This window comes from Sciurus carolinensis, chromosome 3, assembly GCF_902686445.1.
Source record: "Sciurus carolinensis chromosome 3, mSciCar1.2, whole genome shotgun sequence".
Classification (NCBI taxonomy): Eukaryota; Metazoa; Chordata; class Mammalia; order Rodentia; family Sciuridae; genus Sciurus; species Sciurus carolinensis.
In genome coordinates, this window is record NC_062215.1 from 58216970 (window position 1) to 58235418 (window position 18449).

Consider the following 18449-nt stretch of genomic DNA (forward strand, 5'->3'; position numbering starts at 1 on the left):
ATCCCACAACCACACCAAACACAACTGACCTCCAGGACCCCTGCCTGACCAATCGCACCCTGCCTCCAGGACCTCCAGCTGACCACGGCCACACTCTGAGCTGTAGCTCCCCATTTGCCAACACATTTGGAAGCCAGAGGAGCCATTTTGGATAATCCTGGAAACCATAGCTCCGATCTCTACCTGGGGCAAATCCCATCCTGAGATGCCTGCTGGAGGCTTGAAGCTCATTGTCAAGTACCTCTCATGCATCAGGCTACTGAACTCTGGGAGGTTTCATTACTATATGACGGTTATACTGTATATTTTCTTTTTTCTCCTTATTGAAAAATTTTAAGTTTTTATTTCTTTACTTTTCTTGCTCTCTTTTCCTTTTGTATACCTGTACCCTCAGAGTCTCTTTCTCCATTTTTTGCATGCTAACATCCAATTTCTTTTGATTACACTCTTACCCTTTCTATTATCTAGAACTTCTTTATATTCTTTTCTTATCCCTTTAACAACTACATTCTACATCCCACTGCATCCTATTTGTCCTCCATTAGAAACAGCAGACCTTATTGCAAATCAGTTTGTTTTACCAAAGATAATATTTGAACTCATTCTGTTTATTATGACAATATTGATATTGTCCTCATAGGAGCTATTTGGTCTAGGATTGCATAGTGTCTGAATTGGGCACTGCTAATATTGATCTCCCCTTAAAGAAAAGGTTTTGGAAATGTATAGGGCCACTATTTACTGTATGGGAAAATCTGCAATACTCCAGATCTACACTGCTGGAGGGGAAGATACATGAACAACATGAAAAAACAAGGGAAGAAAATGATCCAAACAAATCTAGATTCTATATTAATAGAACGCAGACAGTATGTTAGAAGAAATGTCAGGAAAGGACTTTAGATTATACATGATTAAGATGATTCATGAAGCAAAGGATGAGATAACAGAGCAAATGCAGGCAATGAATGATAATACCAATAAGCTGAAAAAGCACCTGCAAGAAGCAAAAGATCATTTCAACAAAGAGATAGAGATTCTCAAAAAAAAAAAAAAAAAAAAGAAAGAAAGAAAAAAGAAAAGAAAAGAAAAAACCAAATGGAAATCCTTGAAATGAAGGAGACAATAAAACAAATAAAAAACTCAATGGAAAGCATCACCAACAGACTACACCACTTGGAAGACAGAACCTCAGACAATGAAGACAAAATATTCAATCTTGAAAATAAAGTTGCCCAAACAGAGAACATGGTAAGAAATCATGAACAGAATCTCCAAGAACTATGGGACATCATGAAAAGACCAAATTTAAGAATTATTGGGATTGAGGAAGGCACAGAGATATAAACCAAAGGAATGAACAACCTATTCAATGAAATATCAGAAAATTTCCCAAACTTGAAGAATGAAATGGAAAATCAAATACAAGAGGCATACAGAACATCAAATGCACAGAATCACAACAGATCCACACCAAGGCACATTATAATGAAAATGCCTACCATTCAAAATAAAGATAGGATTTTGAAGGACAGAGGAGAAAAGCATCAGATTACATATACAGGGAAACCAATAGGAATAGCAACCAACTTCTCAACCCATACTCTAAAAGCTAGAAGGGCCTGGACCAACATATTTCACACTCTGAAAGAACATGGTTTCCAACCAAGAATCCTATACCCAGCAAAACTAACCTTCAGATTTGAAGATGAAATAAAATCCTTCCTTGATAAACAAAAGTTAAAAGAATTTACAAATAGAAAGCCTGCACTACAGAATGTTCTCAACAAAATATTCCATGAGGAGGAAATGAAAAACAACAATGTAGGTCAGCAAAGGGAGGAATTACCTTAGAGAAAAACCACTCAAAGGAAACCAAGACAAATTAAAAACCAAAAATAAGCCCAAATGACTGGGAATACAAGTCATATCTCAATAATAACCCTGAAGGTGAATGGCCTAAACTCATCAATCAAAAGACATAAACTGACAGAATGGATTTAAAAGAAAGGTCCAACAATATGCTGTCTCCAAGAGACTCATCTCAGAGAAAAGGACATCCACAGACTAAAGGTGAAAGGATGCGAAAAAACCTATCACACACATGGACTCAGTAAAAAAGTGGGGGTTTCCATCCTTATATCAGATAAAGTGGACTTCAAGCCAAAGTTAGTCAGAAGGGATAAAGAAGAACATTTCATACTGCTTAAGGGAACCATAAATCAGGAAGACATAACGATAGTAAATATTTATGCCCCAAACAATGGTGCATCCCTGTACTTCAAACAAATCCTTCTCAATTTTAGGAATCAAATAGACTACAACACAATAATTCTGGGTGACTTTAACACACCACTGTCACCACTAGATAGATCTTCCAAATAAACCAACCAAAGAAACCATGGAACTCAATAACACAATCAATAACCTAGATTTAATACACATATATAGAACATTCCATCCATCAATAAGTGGATTCACTTTCTTCTCAGCAGCACATGGAACCTTCTCGAGAATAGACCATATGTTATGCCACAAAGCAGCCCTTAGGAAATGTAAAAAAATAGAGACACTGCCGTGTGTTCTATCAGATCATAATGGACTGAGAGTACAAATCAATGACAAAATAAAAAAGAGAAATTACTCCAACACCTGGAGACTAAATATACTATTGAATGAAAGACACCTGGAGACTAAATATGCTATTGATTGAAACATAGATAACAGAAAACATCAGGGAGGAGATAAAAAATTCTTAGAGGTCAATGAGAATGATGATACAGCATATCAAAATCTCTGAGACACTATGAAAGTGGTACTAAGAGGAAAATTCATTGCATGGAGCACATTCCAGAAGAGAATGAAAAGTCAACAACTAAATGACCTAACATTACAGTTTAAAGCCCTAGGTAAAGAAGAACAGAATAACTGCAAATAGTAGAAGACAGAAAATATTAAAATAAGAGCTGAAATCAATGAAATTGAAACAAAAGAAACTATTCAAAAAATTGACAGAACAAAAAGTTGGTTCTTTGAAAAAGCAAACAAAATAGACAAACCCTTAGCCACACTAACAAAGAGAAGGAGAGGGAAACTCAAATTACTAAAATTCATGATGAGAAAGGAAATATCACGACAGATACCACTGAGATACAGAACATAATGAGAAGCTACTTTGAAAATCTGCATTCCAACAAAGTAGAAACTACTGAAGACATTGATAAATTTCTAGAGACATATGCTCATCCCAAACTGAACCAGGAGGACATACACAATTTAAACAGATCAATATCAAGCAATGAAATAGAAGAAGCCATTAAAATTCTACCATCCAAGAAAAGCCCAGGACCAGACGAATTCTCAGCCAAGTTCTACAAGATCTTCAAAGAAGAACTCATTCCAATACTTCTCAAAGTATTCCAGGAAATAGAAAAGGAGGGTACCCTACAAAACTCATTCTATGAAGCTAATATTACCCTCATACCAAAACCAGGCAAAGATACATAAAGGAAAGAAAATTTTAGACCAATATCATTGATGAATATAGATGCAAAGATCCTTAACAAAATATTGGCAAACCATATTCAAAAACATATTAAGAAAATTGTGCACCACGATCAAGTGGGGTTCATCCCTGGAATGGAAGAATGGTTTAGCATCTGTAAATCAATAAACGTAATCCATCATGTCAATAGACTTAAGGATAAGAATCATATGGTTATTTCAATTGATGCAGAAAATGTGATTGACAAAATATAACACCCCTTCATGCTCAAAACACTAGAAAAAAAAAGGGAATAGTGGGAAAATACCTGAACATTGTAAAGGCTATTTATGCTAAGGCCATGGCCAACATCATTCTTAATGGAGAAAAACTGAAAACCATTTCCTTTAAACACGGGAACAAGACAGGGATGTCCTCTTTCACCACTTCTATTAAACATTGTCCTCAAAACTCTAGCCAGAGAAGTTAGATGGACTAAAGTAATTAAAGGGATACGAATAGGAAAAGAGGAACTTAAGCTGTCACTATTTGCTGATGACATGATTCTATATTTAGAGGATCCAAAAAACTCCTCCAGATAAGTTCTATACCTCATCAATGAATTCAGAAAAATAGCACGCTATAAAATCAACACAAATAAATCTAAAGCATTTTTATACACAAGTGATAAAACATCTGAAAGGGAAATGAGAAAAACAACTCCATTTGCAATAGCCTTGAAAAAAATAAAATACTTGGGAAGCAATGTAACCAAAGAGGTAAAAAGATCTCTACAATGAAACTACAAAACATTTAAGAAAGAAATTAAGGAAGAGCTTAGAAGATAGAAAGATCTCCCATGTTCTTGGATAGGCAGAATTAATATTGTCAAATGTCCATACTACCAAACATACTATACAGATTCAATACAATTCCAATTAAAATCCCAATGATGTACCTTACAGAAATAGAGCAAGCATTCGTGAAATTCATCTGGAATAAGAAACCCAGAATAGCTAAAGCAATCCTTAGCAGGAAGAATGAAGCAGGGAGTATCGAAATACCAGAACTTCAACTATACTACAAAGCAATAGTAACAAAAACAGCATGGTATTGGTACCAAAATAGACAGGTAGATCAATGGTACAGAATAGAGGACATGGACACAAATCCCAATAAATACAATTTTCTCATACTAGACAATGGTGCCAAAAATATGCAATGGAGTAATGATAGCCTCTTCAACAAATGGTGTTGGGAAAATTGAAAATCCTTATGCAACAGAATGAAACTAAACCCCTCTCTCTCACCCTGCACAAAACTCAACTCAAAATGGATCAAGGACCTTGGAATCAGACCAGAGAAACTGCATCTTATAGAAGAAAAAGTAGGTCCAAATCTTCAACATGTCGGCTTAGGATCAGACTTCCTTAACAGGACTCCCACAGCACAAGAAATAAAAGCAAGAATCAATAACTGGGATAGATTCAAACTGAAAAGCTTTCTCTCAGTAAAGAAAACTGTCAGCAATGTGAAGAGAGAGCCTAGAGAGTGGGAGAAAATTTTTGCCACGCATACTTCAGATAGAGCACTAATTTCCAGAATATATAAAGAACGCAAAGAGCTCTACACCAAGAATACAAAAATCCAATCAACAAATGGCTATGTAAATGAACAGACACTTCACAGAAGAAGATCTACAAGCAATCAGCAGATATATGAAAAAATATTCAACATCTCTAGTAATAAGAGAAATGCAAATCAAAAGTACCCTAAGATTCCATCACGCCCCAAGTAGAATGTTGATTTTCAAGAATACAAGCAACAATAGGTGTTGGTGAGGATGTGGGCAAAAAGGTACACTCATACATTGTTGGTGGGGCTGCAAATTAGTGCAGTCATTCTGGAAAGCAGTGTGGAGATTCCTTAGAAAACTTGGAATGGAGCTACCATTTGACCCAGCTATCCCACTCCTCGGCCTATACCCAAAGGACTTAAAATCAGCATACTACAGAGATACAGCCACATCAATGTTCATAGCTGCTCAATTCACAATAGCCAGATTGTGGAACCAAACTAGATGTCCTTCAACTGATGAAAGGATAAAGTAACTGTGGTATATATATACAATGGAATATTACTCAGCTATAAAGAATAATAAAATTATGGTATTTGCAGGCAAATGGATGAAATTTGAGAATATCATGCTAAGTGATATAAGTCAATCTCAAAAAACCAAAAGACGAATGATCTCACCGATAAGCGGATGATGACATGTAATGGGGGGAATTAGGGGGGGCAAGAATGGAGGAAGGAGGGACTGTATAGAGGGTAAAGAGGGGTGGGAGGGGTGGGGGGGATGGAAAAAATAATAATGAATCAAACACCATTACCCTATGTGAATTTATGATTATGCAAACAGTATGCCTTTATTCCATGTACAAATAGAAACAACATGTATCTCATTTGTTTACAATCAAAATAAATTAAAAAAAAAAGAAATAAAAAATTTTAAAGGCAATGATGTAAAAAATGCAGAGTGTCAAAGAAGAATGCAGATGACAGATAAGCTTGTGGGGAAATGCACAATGCTGGAAATCAGGAATACAAAATAAAATAATGAGAAATTGCTCCACACCAACAGAATTTGGCCACAAGAAAGGCAACATCTGCCCTTGGAAAGAGGAGACAGGTGCCTATTACTCCCGGTGGGATAAAGGAGGCACTGTCAAAAACCGTGACACAGGCGCAATTTTCAACACCAAATGTATACCTCAGGGCTTGTCCCAAGGTAGGAAAAGGATTGTGTGGTGAGTGTGGCGAGCATTTTATCCTGCAAAGACTTACAGCAGAAAACCACGACCCAGCTCAGATGTTTCAGAGGGGCAAGCAGGCAAGCAATCATGATGCAGCCAGTCACCTACCATCAGGGATACAAAGGACCCCTGAGGGAGATCTCCCAGAACCATGGTCCCCTCAATGAGACCACGTGGGCAGGACACACCTCACACAGCACACTGATCTCAATCAGCTTGTGGGTGGAGAAATTACAATTTGGGGAATGATTTTTTGCAATAAACATATGTTGAATTTTTTTGCAAGAAAAAAGTTTCTTATATTTTTTAATTTTTTGAAAACTGGATGTATTGACTTTGAATGTAGAACTCGTGATACCTGATCTGTGGATAACAGAGTCTAGTTTTTGCTTCATGGTATTTAAGAGGCCAACACCTCTGAATCACAAGGACAAATGTGTAATAAAAATGAACATGCTGGGCAAGCGCTACTCCAAGGTGGAATCTGCAGCACCAGAGCACCGGCATCCGCTACGCACACCCCTTCCTTGCCAGCCAGAACTTTGGCACACAGTTTTGCCCAAACCTCAAGAATAAGTGATCAGCATTTGAAATTCTTGGGGTATAACTACTTCTGATGGCTAGGAATAATGGAAGAGTATGTGCTGCCTACACCTTTAATATTGAGACTGTTGGATTTAGCAAAGGTGAAAAGTTACCTGATGTAGTGTTGAAACCACCTCCACTATTTCCTGTTACAGATTATAAGCCAGTGCCACTGAAAACAAGAGAAAGGGAAGATTATATGCTGGCCTTGAAACAGGAATTGAGAGAAACAATGAAAAGAATGCCTTCTTTTATTGAAACACTTGAAGAAAAACAAGATATTGAAAGGTATAGTAAAAGATATATGAAGGTATACAAAGAAGAGTGGATACCAGATTGGAGAAGACTCCCAAGAGAGATGAAGCCCAGGAAAAAATGCAAATAAGACCCAAAATCCAAAAAGGCAAAAGATACAGTCAAAAGTACTTCACTTGCTAATACTGCAGATATGTTGAAAAAAACTGAGGAACTGGAAAAGAGAGGTGATGGCGAAAAATCAGATGAGGAAAATGAGGAGAAAGAAGGAAGCAAAGAGAAAAGTAAAGAAGGTGATGATGATGGCGACGATGATGCTGCAGAACAGGAGTATGATGAAGGAAAGAAAGAGGAGGAAAATGACTGTGTCACTGGCTCTTTGCGGTGCCAAATCCATGGGTATTTGTCACCACCTGCAGCAACAATTTGTGTGGGTCTTTATTGGTGGTGGACTGGAAACAAACTGCTTCTATCTTTCTTTTAGTGGGCTTCTTTCTTGCTTATTCACTTGTTCCCTGGGCTATTGAGGAAGAAAGTCTTTTCTTAGAGAGAGAGAGAGAGAGAGACTTTGCATAAGAGAGAAAGAGAGACATTGCTTAAGAGAGAGAGACTACACTTTCAGAGATCTATATCTTCTTAGGTCTGCTGCTTCTTAAAGGTGTGTCCTGCATCCTGTGAACTAAGGGTGCGTCTATCTGAGGTGCTTCTTAGTGTTGCGTCCCGTGTACTGTGATCTGCCTATCTGTGATCTAGAGGTGTGTTCTCAATTCTCCGCTCTGTGATCTGCCTTCCGCCGCTGCCTGCTGCTTCTCTCTGCGAGCCGCTTCTTCCTCCTTTCTTGCTGCCTTTTCTTCTTCCTTTCTGTTAGTGGCTTCTCTTCACTTCTTTCTGCTAGCTGCTGCTCTTACTGCTGCTCCTTACTGTTGCGCCCCTGCCTACTGCCCACTTATATCCCTCCAGGAGGCGGAGGGCAGGGCTACACCAGTTGCGATCAGGCAAGAAGCCAGCTGCCCCATCACAGCAAGGGTCAAAACGAGCAGGCCCAAGTAGGCACGCTCGGGAACACCTGTGCACGTGTTGTGTGCATGGACTTAACTGAATACGGCCAGTGATATAACACCTGAGTGCGCTTATGCTAATTAACCTCCTCACTGCTGATGTGATCAGGCACCATTCTGGCTGGCAAAGCCCCAACAATTTCCCCTTCTTTATATAAAATGAAAATAAAGCTGGCAGGGATCATGTCTGTCTTAGGTTGTCCACGGCAGAGCATCATCCTTACCCATCATTGGACAATGAGGCTCTAGCCCTCATTTCCTGTCTTAGGTTGGTATGAGCTCCACATGAATCTTAACCATCTTTGACTACCGATTCAGCATACTAAGCCATATATTGGGAGATTGTTCTGCTTCAAAGGCAGCCATGACCTGTTTTATGATCACATTATGAGGCTGTTGACTGGATTTGAGGCGTTTGTAAATGTAGAATAGAATTAACACAAGCACACCTAAGTTTATTAGTGTAAAACATAAAAATCCCCAAAATTTGGTGCCAAATTGTGCTGAAAAAATAATTATTTCACCCTCTCTACATTTTAAAATATTATCTCCATTAACCTATTGATCAGTGCACCTCCCTTTACTTATAAACCCTCCTTAAAGGTGAGGTACTAACATGAAGAATTAAAAAGTTACACAGGATGAAAATAAGCAGCTTGCTTTACTGAGAAAAAGATGAAAACTATCTAAGTGGCTAAATCAGCTTATGAGGGGCTATGGTTTCTGCCAATTCTAATTTGGGAATTGCCCACGTGATGCAATCACTATCAGCAAAAAGATCTGTTACTCCTTAAACTCTACAAGGGCTATGACAGCTGCTTCCATTTTGTGAGCCTTGAGTTGAAGAGTTCTGTGCCCTGTTTCTTAAATCGTTTGGTAACATCTTTCCCTCAACAACAGTAACCAATTTGCACTCATTAACCCAATGTTTTTCTTTCCTGCACCTTGGGCAAAGACCTGGGGCATGAGGTGTAACAGATTTTACTATAGTTATCTCTTATCTTTTGTTAGGGTATTGTCTCTTTGCTGCTGTATATCTGTGCATACATTCCAGGATCATATTGATTTTGAGTATCTATTGAAGCATATTGTCCTTCTATTAGCATATCAATATTTCTACCTTGCTACTGCATTTCTGCAAGCAGTTTCAACAGCTATTTCTTGCCACTGAGCTCTCCAATTAGACATTGTCCTCCAGATAACACTGCTCTGCATAGCTGTTTTCAATCAGTCTTCTCTATTTTGGTCCTCAAATACGGCAGGTTCTACAAATTTTGAAGCTCTTTGTATTAGGTTTAGCTTTCTCCTACCTTTTCCCCTTGTTCTTAAGTTTTCACTACCACTTGGTTATTCCTTTTGGGGGTTCTTTGTATTAGATTTAGCTCTCTCTTTTTTCCCTTATTCTTAAATTTTCTGAGTAATTGTTTTCTAGGTTACTACCACTCAATTCTTCCTCACTTTGTTCTCTTTAAGAGTTATTTTCTGTTGCTATTAGATCCTGTTTATGAAGATGCCCCTGTGGCACACTGAGCAGTTTTTCTTCTATAAAGCCTGGGCTTATTTCTGTTAGAGTTTGAATATGTATACAAAGACCACACTAACAGTAGTACAAACACACAAATGATGCAAAATACACACATTACTATAGGACGTACATTCCCTCACTAGGGGACTCTTCCATTAACATTCCCTCACTAGGGGAATCTTCTCGTTACGCTCCCTCTCTAGGGGAACCTTCCGTTAAACCTTTTCTGCTGTCTCTCGGGACAGCCTTCTGTTATGACAAACACACAAGTAACACAAAATACACACTTTCTTGCACTTCACTGTTATACCCTTTGTGATCTTTAACTATCCCTTGCCCTTAAACCACTCTGGCCAGAAACTCCTGTGAGGTTCTTACTTTCCCTACCGTACCTATTCCCAGAGACAGACTTCTCTGCTCTGTGATCTGCCTTCCGCCGCTGCCCACCATGCTGATTTCCTTTTTCCCTGTAAGGTTGTTGCCAATTTCCCTCCCCATACGGGCCACCATTTGTCACTGGCTCTTTGTGGTGCCAAATCCATGGGTATTTGTCACCACCTGCAGCAACAATTTGTGTGGGTCTTTATCGGTGGTGGACTGGAAACAAACTGCTTCTATCTTTCTTTTTGTGGGCTTCTTTCTTGCTTATTCACTTGTTCCCTGGGCTATTGAGGAAGAAAGTCTTTTCTTAGAGAGAGAGAGAGAGAGAGAGACTTTGCATAAGAGAGAAAGAGAGACATTGCTTAAGAGAGAGAGACTACACTTTCAGAGATCTATATCTTCTTAGTTCTGCTGCTTCTTAAAGGTGTGTCCTGCATCCTGTGAACTAAGGGTGCATCTATCTGAGGTGCTTCTTAGTGATGTGTCCCGTGTACTGTGATCTGCCTATCTGTGATCTAGAGGTGTGTTCTCAATTCTCCGCTCTGTGATCTGCCTTCCGCCGCTGCCTGCTGCTTCTCTCTGCGAGCTGCTTCTTCCTCCTTTCTTGCTGCCTTTTCTTCTTCCTTTCTGCTAGTGGCTTCTCTTCACTTCTTTCTGCTAGCTGCTGCTCTTACTGCTGCTCCTTACTGTTGCGCCCCTGCCTACTGCCCACTTATATCCCTCCAGGAGGCGGAGGGCAGGGCCACACCAGTTGTGATCAGGCGAGAAGCCAGCTGACCCATCACGGCAAGGGTCAAAACGAGCAGGCCCGAGTAGGCACACTCAGGAACACCTGTGCACATGTTGTGCACGTGGACTTAACTGAATATGGCCAGTGATATATCACCTGAGTGCGCTTATGCTAATTAACCTCACTGCTGATGTGATCAGGCGCCGTTCTGGCTGGCACAGCACCCAACATGACTGCATTAATTCATATTTTGAAGATGGAGATGATTTTGGTGCAGGAAGTGGTGACAACATGGACAGAGTGACCTATTAGCCATAAAATTTCTCGAAAAAAATTTATGATATACCTTCTGAGCGTTTGAACAGACTTGATTTATTTCTGATAAGGAGTATATATTTTTTGTTTCTATTTTATTGGACAAATATGTTATTAAAATATTCATAACTGCTTTGAGTTTTCACATTAGTTACCTTTTAAACTTATCTGACACTCTGACATTCCTCCTTAACAACTTTGCCATCCCTCTTGTGAATGTTAGTGAATTTTTGTATTACTTGAATTTGATTATGCCTAAAGAGTTTTGCACCTCTTAATCTATGTATTCATACATACTTGAACAAATTATTATTGTTTAACTGATCTTTTGTAAAAATATTACTAGTTGTAATGGATTTCTATAAACTGAAAATTGATTTAATGTAGCACATGGAGCACTTTAAAAACAAAGAAACTTGAAAATTATCTTTTACATGCTATGTTCTATACTACTATATTGTGACTCCTTAAACCTGCCTGAGCTCTTGAAGTATAAACTTATGAGATTAGAGATTTTGTGATCAAAAACATACATGCAGGGAAAAATGTCAATCTGAGTTATAGTATGAATTTGGTCAAGTGTAGTGGCCTCTGTTATATTTCACAGGACTCATAAGCTGTACAGTTCATTATATATAGAATGAACTCAGGTCTTTAAACTTTTTTGTTTAACTTAAAAGGTAGCTCCCTGCCATTTTATATTTTGGGGAGAAAATACCTAGGTACCTCAGCCTTCAAAAACTTAAACATGCCAAAGATTTTCAAGGAAATCCATATGATAGATTTCAAAAAAGACTTATTAGAATTACCTGCCAAAAGAAGTGAGGAAAATTTATTATTTACCTGTTGGGAGGGTATTACCTGTTACTCTTTAACCTGAGAATCAGAACACTAAATTTTATTTCTACTGTAATATTAGGTTCAACCGTGACACTGAACTTGATTAATTTTCTGTGCCTTACTTTTTCCACTTGTAAACTACTTCCTATAAAAAGTGTTTAACCAGAATTTACCATGTTTACATTGCCTTACCTTAGAGAAATGATCACATCTTAAATTTGATCTTAACCTTCTGAATAATTGAAGCTTAGAAAATGACTGAAAACTGTTTTGAAAAAAAAAAATGTTTTCCTCATAATCAGGTTTTCCCATCTTTTATTTGTGGGAAATTTGTACTGTCTTGTGTAATTTTGCAGCATGATAGTCTCAGGAAAAAAGATCATTTTCAATGGCAGTACTTCCTCAAATAATTCAAGATGGGTGTGAGTATGCATATTAGTTTAATGCTGTACTCCTAATATGTGACTTCTCATTTAAAAGAGTATCAAAAGATTTAAAGATTCTAAATGGAAATATGAATAAATCTTCTTTAAAGTGCAATCTATTATAGTTAGAATAGAAATTTCACATGAAATTTTTAGTAATGGCAAAGTCGTCATTTGGGAATAATTATCATAGATGTTTTATTATCACTTCCTTTGGTGTACAAGAGCCAAATACCATTTTGTTTATAGAAATCTTATTTCTATAGTTGAATCAGGCAAATACACTGAAGGTAAAGGTATTTCTTTTCCTAGCTTTATATTTGTCTTCAGTTACAGTCCTAAATATAGTTAGGGCAGCACCCTTGGGCAAGAATTTACTCTGGGAGGCCCTGGCCATCTCTTATTTAAACTTATTCTTTCCCCCTTTGAAACATTTTTTTTAGTTTTAAAGTATGCTAATTGTGAGAACAGACAAGGTTTGCAGATTACTTTACTAGTATTTTTTTTTTCTGACTGAAGATCTGAGACTGTGAAGTTATTCCATAGGAAGGCAAACATTGTTTTAGAGATAGCTTGACACACACACACACACACACACACAAATACTTATTGGTGAAGAATCTTTAAAATTGTTATAACAAGCAAAAGTGGTTGCTATAATGTTTATTTTTCTGTATTTAATATTAAATTCTTACAAAATAAAAATAAGAACATGCTAAGTTGCATTATCCATTTTTATTTTCCTATGTGGCTAATGCTTTCAAAGAATAATTATGGTGCTAATTAGGGATCAGCCTAGCAGATGACACATGGTAGATATGGTAACCATGCATAGGGACTGTGGAAATAGTCTAACATGCAGGAAAAGAACATGTGATGGAGAGAGATGCCCACGCGCTCTTCCATCACGTAGTGGCCGGGCGTTGAGCTCCTCAGCAGACACCTACCCATGCAACCAGGTGACAGCAGCCACAGTCAAAGACAAAGCACCACTGATCAGGAGGTGTGCTTGGGGCACTCGTGACATGCACCACACGGCCAAGGGTCAGGTTTCCAGAGCACCTGGCTGGGGCCCTGAGAGCACGTCACACTCAACAGGGATGGAGGGGAAAGAGGCTTGCAGGACTAATGCAGCAGTTCCCATCTTGTTATGATTACCACAGGCCTTCCTGTGGTGACGTCACCGCCAGCATCAGACCCTCCTTCCTGCAGGCTCTTTCGTGGCCTTGATGGGATTGTGCACTTTCATTGGCATCTTGCATGAACATCCTCACAGGGTCCGACCTGGGCCATGCAGGAGCCTTCTCAGGCCCCACATGTGCAGAGTGTGGGCGGTCTCACCCTGTCCTGCCCGTGCATACTCTCTATGGCAGTGACCCCACACACAACCCTTGACCTCCCCAAGCATTAACTCATATCCCCCCTGCCCACGATCTCTCCTGGGGTCCCACTGGGCAACTCTGCATCAACCTGCCTGTCACTGAGCTCTGGCTGCCCTAACTTCACAGCAGGACAGCCCCCAACCTCCATCGCCTCCATCAGGGACCCAAGTCCACAGCCCGCTCCTCTCCCACCCCCATGCATCAGCAAGCCTGCGGGTCAGCACAGATTCTGATCCCCACACCCTGCTATACCCCACACCTAGCCTCTTCAGCTGCAGTCGCCTCCTGGAGCCCCTGCTCCCAGCACACCTCACCTCTCCACTCAGTGGCCGGGGACCCCTCACCACGGGATGTCGAGTTACCCAGCTGTAACAACCTCCTGTCCACCTTCCCCTGGGGTCTTCTGACTCCAGGACTCCCTCCTCCTCCTTTCAGGCTGTCCCAGCACAGCTCTCTCAGGTCCAGGAGAATGGAGACCGTGTTTCCCTAGGCTTCTCCCTGCCTAGAAAGCTGTCCTGGATCTTTACAGTGGCACACTGGCTTCAATAGATGTCCTCCCTGGCCAACCCCTCCCCTCCCTGACGGGCTCCATTTTCTTTGCAGCCTCTGTTCTGAACTCAGTACCACATCAGGGTTCCTCTCTGGTCACCCCTTTGCCTGTCTCCACACCACACATAAGAGCCAGGAGCCAGGCCTTGGTGCTTTCCATTTGCCACTAGAGTCGGGATGCAGTGCAGAGCTGGCTGCCTGGAAGACACTTGTGGTGTCAGAGTGGAGGATGGGGCCATGTGAGCCTGGCAGATGGCTAACCCCAGCCTGGTGTGCAGGGCTTCAGAACACCCTTGGCCCACCTTATGTCCACCTCACCTTGCCTGGGCAGACCTGGGGGCTGCAGACAGCTGAATGGCATGGCCTCACATTCACTGGGGAGTGTCCACCAAACTGCTAGACTTATCAGGAAGGGGTGTCGATGCTGGAGAGAACCCAGGCCGCCTGGCCAGCAGCCCAGGAGGGCCCTACTAAGCCTAGAATCCCATTTTCCAAGTGGTGATTCCTTCTAAGGCCATGAGCAGTGGCCCTGTGTCTCCAATGGAGGACAGGCCAGAAAATACCATTGAGAAACCAGCTTTGATATGAATTTCTAAAATAAGACTGGGTTTAGGGCATCGATGTTTATAGTAGCTCAACTGACAATAGCTAAGCTATGGAACCAACCTAGGTGTCCTCCAACTGATGAATAGATAAAGACATAGTGGTACATATATTCAGTAGAATATTAGTCATAAAGAAGAATGAACTTTTGCCATTTGCTGGTAAATGGATGGAACTGGAGGCTATCAGGCTAAGTGAAATAAGCCAATCACCAAAAACCAAAGGTCAAGTTGGGGGTTGTGGGGGAAGGTTCACCAGAATGGACAGAGGAGAATGGGGGGATGTGAATGGGAAAGACAGTAGAATGAATCAGACATAACTTTCCTATGTTCATATATGAATACATGACCAGTGAAACTCCACATCATGTACAGCCACAAGGATGGAAAGTTATATTCCATGTTTGTACATGTCAAAATACATTCTACTGTTATGTGTAGATAAAAGGAACAAATAAAAATAAATAATTTTTTAAAAGACTGGGTTTAGGGAACAACTATGTCCTCCCAAAGTGGTGGTGTTAGGAGCTGACCTTTGGGTGATTACATTGGGTGAGGTCATTCAGTGGGACCTGTGACAGAGTCCCCAAGATAAGAACCAAGGCCCCCATGAGGGCTCAGAGAGAAGGTGCCATCTAGTCTGGGCGAGGGACAGCCAGACACAAACTACGCAGGCGGGGTCCTGACACCAACCTCCCAGACGGCCTGAAAGGACTTCAAGAGCTGACAGACCCTCAACAGCGCCCAATGGCCTCCTTTCCTGACGGTCTTCTAGAACCTGCTTCTCCTCTGGGGAGTTCTCACATACTGAGGAAAGCCTGGCTTCATCACCAAGGCACACCCAACTGTTGAACACCTGAGCAGGCCCTCTGCAGACCTGGCTGGAACACGGTACTTGAGTGAGGCTGTTCCACCTTGGTTCACTGGTGTCTCTGTGGATCACCACAGCAGCCAGGCAGGTCACACCAGATGGTCTTGGGTGACTCACCAGCGAGGAAGCTGGACTCAGCACTGCAGCCTGGTATTCTGATCCACTCAACCTGCGTCTGTTCCTCACCCCTGCCACCCCCACCAGACTGGGCCAGCTACTGTGTTCACTGCCCTGCTGCCTCTCCCCAGCCTGGGCCAGCTACTCTGTCCTCCACCTGCCTCTTAGGGCCCTGATGCCTCCACGTTGCCCAGGGCTGGCCAGCCTCCCAGTGCTTGTAGCTCATCAACTTTAAAGAACAAAATAATTTCCTTCACTAAAATAAGCCAGAGAGGGATCTGCCTGGTTTCCTCCTGAATAATGAAGCCCACAGGACGACCTGGCTGCTCACCTGGAGCTCCATTAGCTACTACAGCCCAGCCGCTGTCACAGGGTGACCCAAACACAGACTAGTCAGCATGTCTCTGAGATATCACAGGCCTCCTGGTCAAGAAGTGGAATCCCAGTGCCAGAATCAAACACCATAAAAGGTCTGAAGTTAACATTACCATGCTTTGGGGACACCATGAGCACGTTGCCCAAATTAATGTCATTCCTTGTCAGAAAGAGCAAGGTAGAAAACCACTCTGACAATACAGAGGGCTGCTCTGTACCTCTGTCTCCCTGTCTGTTCTCTCCCCATCTCCCTTTCTCCCCTTCTCTCCACCCACCCATCTCTCCTTCTCTCTGCCCTCCCTCCCTCCTCCTCTCTGCCCCTGTCTGTTTCTTCCCCATCTCTTCCCCCTCCTCTGTCTCTGTCTCTGTCCCTCCTCCCTCCCCACTGCAGCATGCCTGAGGCCCTCTTTCCACAGGAGCCAGCAGGTCCCAGCCTTTGTCACTCAGGAATTCCTGGTCTGGGCCCCAGAAAGCCCTGGCCCTTCAGTGACCATCCAGTCCCATCCTGTGAAGGTCTGCTCCACACTCCCAGCCCTGTCTCACACAGCAGGATAGGACATGTGGCCAGCACTGCATCTGGCCATGTGTCACACTGGTCTGCAGTGGCTCCTGTACTTTAAACTGGTGCCACTTTGAACATCCCACATCCCCAGCTAGGCCACAGTCATCCAGCGCGGGATGGGCTCCTGTCTCCTCGTGAGTTCAGGTATTCCCTGAGGCCTCAGCAGCAGGAGCACGCACAGTGGGATCCCCCAAAGCACAGCCCAGAGGAGGCTGCATCACCAGGGAAGTGCAGACCTGGCAAGAGGACCACAGTGGCAGTGGGAGACAATGCCAGAGCCAGTCTGTGGTCAGATCCCAGCTCCCCTATACCCCTAAGAGCCAGAGTGGGCCCAGGGTCACCACAGCCCCTCCTCTGCAACAGAGCCACCTGGCGGTCCCTCTTCTGTGTCATAGGAAAGTGACCACTCAGAACCACAGCTCCCAGTACACCCTGCGGTGGCCAGCCACAGCTGGGGCAGGGTGTGTGCTGGCCAGCTCCTCTGTTCAGTGTGGGAGCCCTTGCAGGGGCTGTGGACACCACAGGTGACATGCCTAGATTCAGAGACCTCCTGCCATTCTCTCAGGATTCAAGGTCAGTGTCAGCACCAGTCCCTGTTGGCTTTGCCACCCCAAGCGCAGCGGCAGAGGAGAGGGCCAGTCCTTACAAGTACAAGGATGGTCCCTGCCCACAGACTTCACACTGTGCCAGGCACTCACTGTCCTGGTACCACTGGGCGCAGGGCTGCACCCTCTTCAGGTCTGGCATCACCAGCAGCGTGCACTTGAGTGTGAGTGTCTCACATTCTCTTCTGAAGGTGACTCCAAATTTCTCCAAGAACCGAACATCAAAGTGTATGTAGGGTATCACAGAGGACAGGGGCACTGCAGGACAAGAGGACAGTTAATGCCCTGGTGTGCAGCTTCAGCAGAGCGGTGCCCTACCCCAGCAGAGTGATCCACCTTGCCTGCACCCCTCTGGAGCCCTGCTGGCCCAACATATGTCTGCCAAATTCACACCCTGCAACCCCAGCACCTGGGGTTAGCAGGCAGGGCCTTTGGAGGTGAGCAGGGCTGAGTGAGTCATGAGAACCTGTCCCCAACAGGCGTGGGCACAGAAGGAGGTGGCCCCCAGCAGAACCCACCCTGCCATCGCCCTGGCCTTGGGCTTGCCACCTCCAGAACCCTCAGAAATTAACATCCCTTGTTTAGTTTCACAAACCACAGGATTCTTTACAGCAGCCGGAGCTGAGACAGCCACTCTGAGGAGGCAGGCAAGCATCCCCAGAGTCAGAGCTGGTCACTCCAGGGCACAGCCTGGACCTGAGCCTTGTGCTTAAGCAAAGGGCCTACTCCCTACCCAGCCCAAACTGAGGCTGCAGAAGTGGCAGGGACTGTGAGGTCATGGCTCCCTGGTTTCAAAATGAAGGTGGTGTGTTCATCAGTAGTGTCATTTGTAGTGCACCAAAGGGATTACTGGCCCAGCAGAGTCAGCAAGTCAAATCTCAAAGGTATAATGCTTTGGCAGGGGCAAGGGGAGCAGTTCAAAGTAAAATCAACAGTAAATATTTAAATATTTCTGTGGGTGTGTGTGTGCAC

At 42.6% G+C, this 18449-nt stretch overlaps 1 pseudogene; it reads left to right on the top strand.

The window, feature by feature from the left end:
- The first annotated feature begins 6916 nt into the window (after nt 1–6916).
- Nucleotides 6917–11146, top strand: LOC124978960 (DNA-directed RNA polymerase III subunit RPC7-like; annotated as a pseudogene).
- The last annotated feature ends 7303 nt before the right edge of the window (nt 11147–18449 follow it).